The sequence below is a fragment of the Colobus angolensis genome, unplaced genomic scaffold, assembly GCF_000951035.1.
Source record: "Colobus angolensis palliatus isolate OR3802 unplaced genomic scaffold, Cang.pa_1.0 Scaffold581, whole genome shotgun sequence".
Taxonomy (NCBI): domain Eukaryota; kingdom Metazoa; phylum Chordata; class Mammalia; order Primates; family Cercopithecidae; genus Colobus; species Colobus angolensis.
Window position 1 is genome coordinate 135732 of NW_012119388.1, and position 8231 is coordinate 143962.

The following is an 8231-nucleotide window of genomic DNA, read 5'->3' on the forward strand; positions in this document are numbered from 1 at the left end:
GCACTCCTGGGGTTTTCTCCGTAGAGGGCCTGAAACCCAGCACCAGGGCTTTGGGATTTGCTGTCATTGGGACATACAATGCCCGCATACACTTCTCTGTGGTGAACAGCGATTAAGACATCTATGTGGGCCAGGTTGCCTTTGTGAGCAGACAACCCTCACCCCCATGTGACAATTGTCAGGTGGGAGAGCTGGCTGCAAGGACTCCATCAGCTGCCCCCACTGTGCATGCACAAAATGTGCTCATGCCTCTTCCGTATTTGCAGGGTTCATAGGGGACAGTCCCTCCTGGCCTGGAACTTCTTGCTGAGAGGTGTAAGAACATGGGGACCAGAGACACAGGGTCCTCTGCTCATATCAGACGGCTGGCCAAGCAACTGAAGTCCTTTGACAGCCCCTTTCCTGCTAGGCCCTTCAAACTAGCTCCATGAGCTTTCCCTTCCAGGGATTCAGCCTGGAGATTACAGAAGTCGGGCCCTGGTCTAAGGCCAGAGAGAGGAAGGACTAGGTGAAGCCTCTGCAGGCAGCCTGGGTCCTCCCACTGCCTGTGCAGAAACTGTGCCATACCACTGGTGCTCTGACATGTACTCAACAGAGCGGGAGGTGGGCCATGGGAAGGAGGAGGCAATAACTACATTAGGGTAAGGGTGTGAAAGTAACTGCTGACTTTTATATGGTCAGAATATTTCAAAAATTAAAGCTGAGAGAATAAAACTTTCTATAGGGCCAGACTATAGCCTCAGCTGGCAGGGACTCTGTGGCCCCAGAGCTTGATGGGAACAAGGTGCCTTCTGGCATATGGCTGGTCCTAATACAATCAGGAAGCTAAGGGGAATTCCCAGGCAATAATCCCATGATCCCATGAGGCACATGGCTATTTTGGGTATTACTTTCCCAACAAGACACTGTGAAGTTAGACAACATGCCCAGGTCACCTAGTTCAAGACTGGGAGGCTTCAGAATCTAATCTGACTCATATTGCACACGGGCCTATGGAGAGATATGGGGGTTTCAGGAATATCTGGTTGTGTGGGAATCCTTAAGAGGGTAGGGTTTGGAGGTCTGGGGTCCTCAGGGTTGGGATGCTATCTTCAGGGCACAATGCTCAGGCAGTTTCCACTGAGGACCTGGGGTCTCTATAATTAGAGTGACTAACCCTACCAGTTTTCCCAGAACTGAGAGGGTTCTTGGGATTTGGGACTTTTTGTTTTAAAACTGGGATGGTCCTGGAAAAGGCAGGACAAGTTGATCATCTACCTGGAACAAAAGGACCAGGCACAGATCATCGCCATGGACTTCAGGACCCACCTGCAGCTCAGCCAAGCCACACATCCCCAGGCTGGGGACCTGGGGAGTGGTATGCTGATTAGGGAAATGGCAGAGTGGCAGCCAGCTGGGAACAGCTCCCCAAGGCACTTGGGAGGGCCAGGCTGTGACCACAGGTGGCTGGAAAGCAGGGCTACTATGGCCCCAGAGCTTGACTGGAACAAGGTGCATTTTGGCATGGCTGATCCCACACAAACAGGAAGGCTGAGGGGAATTTCCAGGTAAGGCTCTGCAGGCAGGCAGGGAGCATGAACCAGGTGGCTTCCACTCTGCCTGCAGAAAGGAAATTTCTTTGCTGGTTTCTGAAACTTCATTCCTATCAGGAATAGCCTGTCTCCTACCCACCCACCTGGGGGACCCACACTGACCTGCATTTCTAGGCTCTTACCCTTCTCGTCCTCTCTGACTTCATCCTGCTTGTTGTAGAACTGTGTTTATTTATCACTTTCTTTCCTTTTTGTTTGTTTGTTTGAGACAGAGTCTCACTCTGTCGCCCAGGCTGGAGAGTGCAGTGGCCCAATCTCAGCTCACCGCAACCTCCACCTCCCAGGTTAAAGTGATCTTCGTGCCTCAGCTTCCTGAGTCGCTGGGACTACAGGCACCCACCACTGCCCCCGGCCAATTTCTATACTTTTAGTAGAGACGGGGGTTTCACCATGTTAGCCAGGCTGGTCTCGAACTCCTCACCTCAAGTGACCTGCCCATCTCAGTTTCCCAAAGTGCTGGGATTACAGGCGTGAGTCACTGCGCCCAGCCAGTCTGTTTGCTTTTGAAGATATGAAACTCACTGGTGCAACATTGGAAGATTTTTAATATAAGGGGATTGAGTTCTAAGGCACAGAAACCATGGGAAGAAATGCTAATAGGCTTCAGGAAAGACCAGAATGGGGGCAAGGAAGCCTCAGGAATGTGGGCATTTCTCTTTCATTTCTATGTCCACTTCTCTTTCTGTGGTCTGCTTCATTCTCTCAGCTTTCTTTGCTTCTCTGTGCATTGGCAGAAGGTGGAATGTTTACATCATCTCAATTCCAGCCACACCCAGGGACCGACTAGCTTTCCAGAGTCTCGAATCTAAATTCTCAGGAGAAATCATCTGATTAGACCAACTTGGGTCAGGTGCTCACCCCTGGCTCAGACACCTGTGGCTGGGGGCTGGGAGCTGGGAGCAAGCAGTACCAACATGGCTACACAGGACCCTTCCTAAAGAGGGGCAAGTTTGTGGAGAAAGGAGTCACCCTGAGTTGGCTAGACATGTTCGCTGTCTGTCATATATGTTTCCTGAGCTGGTAGGTAACTGTGCCTTCTCTTCCAAGAGTTTATAAAATTTCTTTTGTGGCTCCCTGGTGGTTGGCTTGATGTTAGTCTCACTCTGGAATATTTAAAAAATTAATTTGGATAACTGTGGTAAGCTACTTAACAAGCCAGGTCTTAAACAATGTGGCCCATTATCTCTACCTTATAAGCACTCAATCATTATCTCCTTTGCATGATGGTTTAGGGCCTTGCAGCTCAAAGTGTGATCCATGGATCAGCAGCACTGGTATTGCCCAAGAGCTTCTTGGAACTCCAGAATGCAGTTCCTACCTACTTGAGCAGAATCTGCATTTAACTGCTCCCCAGGTGATTCACATTACAGTTTGGTGAGCACCTGGAGGAGGTTCTTGTCTTTTCTCTCTTATTAGATTGAAAATTTTGAGGGCAAGGACTCTATTTAGCAAACCTCAATTGTCCACTTCCTATGTGTAAAGTACCTTGCTTTGTCTTGCAGGCAACAGAGCTTATCAAAAGCAGTTATGAGCGAATTTTAAGCTCAGGATAGTGGTTGAAGAGGGTAAATTAATTACAGTAGTCCACCCTTATCCTTGGGTATATGTTCTCAGACCCCCAGTAGATGCTGGAAACTGCAGATTGTATTGAACCCTACATACATCCTATGTTTTTTATTTGATAACCAAAACAGCTACTAATGGGTAACTATCTAATAAGCAGGAAAGGTACACAGTATGGATAAGCTGGAAAAAGGGATGATTCATGTCCTGGGTAGGATGGCAAGGGATGGGGCAGTATTTCATCACACTATTCAGAGCAGTGTGCAATTTAAAACTTATGAATTTTTTATTTCTGAAATTTTCCATTTAATATTTTTAGGCCATGGTTAACCTCCAGTAACTGAGACATCAGAAAGCAACAGATAAGCAGGTACTACTGTACATGTTATCTGAATTTTGCTTTAAACTAATCCTGCAGGAGGTGGAGGGAAGTTGGGGGTACAGATGAAATAAACATGGCTAAATGTTGATTTTTTTTGAAGTGGGGTGATGGGAACTTGGAGACTTACACTATTTTCTCTATTTTTGTATATTTTTAAAATTTTCCACAACAAAAATTATAAGAAAGGAATGGTTGAAGACATTGTAAGAGATCATCTCGCTTCTCAAAATAAGTTAGTTTCCTAGCCAAATGAAGTAAATCCAAGGCACTAAGAGAATTTCCAAATGAAATTGCTCAATCCTTGTCAGAGACTTTTGGAGGATGAATACAGCGGGGAGAAGTTTGGAACATTAGTCATGTGTAAATGATTTTCTAATTTTGCAAAAGGAGGAGTGGTAATCAGTTTCCTTCTGTCACTTCAAATCAGCTTATGGGGGGAAAAAGGGAGGAGTAGGGAGGGATTGCATTGGGGAGTTATACATGATATAAATGATGAATTGATGGGTGCTGACGAGTTGATGGGTGCAGCAAACCAACATGGCACAAGTATACATATGTAACAAACCTGCACGTTATGCACATGTGCCCTAGAACTTAAAGTATAATAAAAATAAAAAATAAAATAAAATAAAATAAAGAAAAAGGGAGGAGTAATTCACCAGGTCACATAACTGGTCAGCCCAGGGGGAGTCTGATACAGCACACCAGGGCGCAACCCTCTAGCTTCCTTGTTGGCTTAATTCTCAGACAGGCTCTTTCCACATAATTGTTGTAATGAGATAGATAGCATACCTCCAAAATTCATTTCTATCCGAAACCTCAGAATTGAGCTTATTTGGAAATAGTCTTTGCAGATGCAATTAGTTAAGTCAAGATGGGGTCATACTGGATTAGGGTGAGCCCTAAGTCTAGTGATTGGTTTACTTATAAGAGGAGAGGACACATCAACAGGAGAAAATCATAGGCAGAGAGAAGGCCATGTGAAGATGGAGGCAGAGATTAGAATGATGCCACTACAAGCCAAGGAATGCCAAGGATGGCTGCGAGCCACCAGAAGTTAGAAGAGGCAAGAAAGAATTCTTCCTTAGAGCTTTCAGAAGGAGCATGTCCAGCCTGGGCAACAGAGTGAGACCTCGTCTTAAACATTTTTTTAAAAAATTAGCTGGGCATGGTGACATATGCCTGTGATACCAGCTACTAGGAAGGGTGACAGAGTGAGACCCTATCTCAAAAAAAAAAAGAAAAGAAAAAGAAGCAGCAGCATGTCCCTGCTGACACCTTGATATTTTGGACTTTTAGCCTCCAGAACTATAAGAGAATCAATGTCTGTTGTTTTAAGCCACCAAGTCTGTAACAATTTGTTAGAGCAGTCCTTGGAAACTAATATAGCACCCTTGCTAACTCCCGACTGGCCATTCCAGACGAAAGGAAAAGTCTTTTACTCAACATTTGCAGCAGAAGTCCTGGGAGAAGAAGGGACATTGCTGATTAGTCCTTCTTGGGCCACATGTTGATCCCTGAACCAATCAATTGTGGCCAGAAGGGTATAGTGTCCTGATTGGCCAGATATAAGTCACCTGGGCCATAGAGACCCCATAGTTAGCCTCTTCTAATCACATGGGGAAGAGTGGGAATCTCTAACAGAAGGAGTAATGTTAAGGAGGAGGCAGACAAAATCAATACCTGTCCATTACAGGAAGAAGTTGATTCTGCAAACTACACTCTTATCTAAGAATAGTGTGTGTGTGTGTGTGTGTGTGTGTAATGTGTAAGACAGGGTCTTGTTCTGTTGCCCAGGCTGGAATGCAGTGGTGCAATCACATCTCACTGCCACCTCAACCTCCTGGGCTTAGGCAATCCTCTCACCTCAGCCCCATGAGTAGTTGTGACTACAGACACATACCACCACCACGCTTGGCTAATTTTTTTTTAATTTTTAATAGAGACAAAGTCTCACTATGTTGCCCAGGCTGATCTTGAACTCCTGGGCTCAAGCAATCCTCCTGCCTCGGCCTCTTGAAGTGCTGGGATTATAGGCGTGAGTCATTGTGCCTGGCCAAGAATAGACTTTTAAAGATGTAAAGGAAGTGGAGATTTCTCAGAACAAGCCAGAGCAAAGACTATCATATTTCCTTTTTTAACAGGTCCCTAAACTGCCAGATCACAGAGCTGCATTTGATAGTCTGTTGGCAAACTGGGCCGGCCTTTTACAATCTGTGGCATATTATTCCTATGACTAAAGAGGAAAATATGGGTTAGATAATAGTACAATTAAAGGGAAATTGAACTTTTTAAAATGACTGGAGCGAACCTTTGCCATTATACTTGTCCACTCAGCATGCAATCCCCCATCTTATTTAGGAAGAATTTTCCAGTGTATGTACTACTGGAGGGCGGCAATGCCCTAGCTCCCACCATGGAGGCAGAAAGGGGAAGATTCATTCCTCCCCTACCTGGCAGCTAGGGCTCAAGCATGTGAATTGGCTCAGTCATTCCCACTGAAGACTCTGAATTCTTAGGAGCGATGCTAAGAGGCAGGAGTGGTGTTGAAATTATTCATGGAGGCAGCAGCAGCATGAACGGTCCTGTAGCACTGGTGTTAAATAATCATGGGCAGTGGTGGCCATGGCAGAGTAGTGTTATAATTGACTGTTTTCATAGTCAAAAACGTTGTTTCAGAAGACATTGATGAAAGTATAATATTTGAAATTACAGAGATGATAGTCCTGCTCTATTCTGCTGCTTAGACCCTGGCTGCAATGCTGCATTCAGTTATGGACCCTACTAAATGCCCAGGGAGTCAAAGCCCAATCAAAGAATAATAATCAGGATAGGGAAGGAACTCAACAAGGAAGCATGAAGAACAGTGGAAATGGAGCTGGGCATGGTGGTGTGTGCCTAGAATCCCAGCTACTCAGACAGCTGAGGTGGGAGGATCACTTGAGCCCGGAGTTCAAGACCAGGCTGGGCAACATAGTGAGACCCCATCTCTTTATAAAAAAAGGTAGAATTGATAGGTAGCCTGGTGAGGAGTTGTCTTCAGCTTGGGAGAAGGTACATGGCTGATCTCTTTAAATAGCAGAAAGACCATCACGTGGAAAATGATTCAGTTTATTCTCTGGCTCTGAGGAACAGACTTGATACTACTGACGAAGTTATAGACATGAATTTTAGCTTAATGCAGATGTTCCTTTATTTACAATGGGCTTCATCCCAATAAACTCATCATAAGTTGAAAATATTGTAAGCCGAAAATGCACTTAACATATCTAAGCTCCCAAAGATCACAGTTTAGCCTAGCCTTCCTTAAATATTCTCAGAACATTTACATTAACCTATAGTTGGGCAAAAGCATCTAACACAAAGCCTATTTTAAAAACAAAAGGTTGGCCTTCATATGTTGCTAGCCTGGGAAAAGATCAAAATTCAAAATTTGAAATACAGTTTCTACTGAATGCATATTGCTTTTGCACCACTGTAAAATCAAAAAGTCGTAAGTCTAACAGCAAGTCAGGGACTGTCTGTATAAGAAGGCTTAATAGTTGGGTCAGTGATAGCCACAAGGGAGCAGGCTGCCTCATGACATAGCGAGCTCCCTGTCACTGGAGGTGTGCACACAAAGCCAGGAGAACTCTCAGAGAGTGTATGGTGTGTGGAAATCCTCACTGGATGAAGTTAGAGTTGATGTCCTTTCACATTCTCTCTAATGCTGAAATCTGATGCAGTCCATAGTGCAGGTTGGGAAGAGCAGGAAACTGGAGGAAAAGAGACCAGAGATATTACAAACTGTGAATTGTTCTGGAGCACAATTCCCAACCACCATTCTAGCTCCAGAAAAAGAAAAAGTCATGGAGGGTTGCATTATTCCTAATTCTTTACCACTCCCTATATCCAGTCCCTTTGCCGTGTAACTTTGAAGTTTCTCCCACTAGAGGCAGAAGATGATAATGTTGGGTTGGCCAACTTCTTTTGGCTGATAGAATGTGGTGGAAGTGACCACTCCAACCACAGGCCTTATGAGATATTGGGGCTTTTTGCTCACCCATCTTGTGCCATGTGAAAAACATGCACTTGGTGGGCATCACAGAAGACATAGAGACACATGGCATAGACTAACCTAGCCAACCTACAGAGCTACTACATCCTTAATCAGAGCTGTCCCAGCCAATCCATGGGCACCTGAGAGAGAAATACATGCTTTATTATTGTATAGCACTTCAATTTGGTGGTTATTTGCTAAGCAGCATTATTATGGCAATAACTAATTAGCAATTAGTTATGGGATATTCCAACAATTTTAAGATACAGCAATTGAAGGCAGTTACCAGGCTTCTGTTGGCCTTTCTAGGATCTGAGAAAGCAGCACTTGAGGCAAATAACCCATCCCAACAGACTGTAGATGTATCCTGTCTACAGTCTAGATATATATGTTGGGTATAGATGTTGCTGCAAATGGATGGCCAAAGTCACTGAGCAGGGCCTGGACCCAGTGCTATGGCACCTTTGTACAGGCTGGGATAAAGGGGTGAGAGGAGGAAGCAGATCCACTTTGGGTCATAAGAATAAGTGTAGTTGAGCACTCAGAACAAAATATAGATGGTAATACCATCCTGACAGGCAGTTTGTGTTGTGATGGATTTAAAATGGCCACAAATTCTTTCCTACATCTTTTTTTTTTTGAGGCGGAGTCTTGC

General features: G+C 44.7%; 1 long non-coding RNA gene and 1 pseudogene across 1 annotated transcript in view; both read right to left on the reverse strand.

The window, feature by feature from the left end:
* The window catches only part of LOC105526266, a 137296-nt pseudogene extending 135558 nt beyond the window's left edge, over positions 1 to 1738 (reverse strand).
* A 4894-nt stretch (positions 1739 to 6632) lies between these two features.
* The window catches only part of LOC105526259, a 12837-nt gene continuing 11238 nt past the window's right edge, over positions 6633 to 8231 (reverse strand). Inside the window, exons 3-4 of the long non-coding RNA XR_001004054.1 lie at positions 7655 to 7716; positions 6633 to 7292 (exon numbers count right to left, since the gene is read on the reverse strand). This is a non-coding gene — a long non-coding RNA (uncharacterized LOC105526259). The remainder of the gene's footprint in view (positions 7293 to 7654; positions 7717 to 8231) is intronic.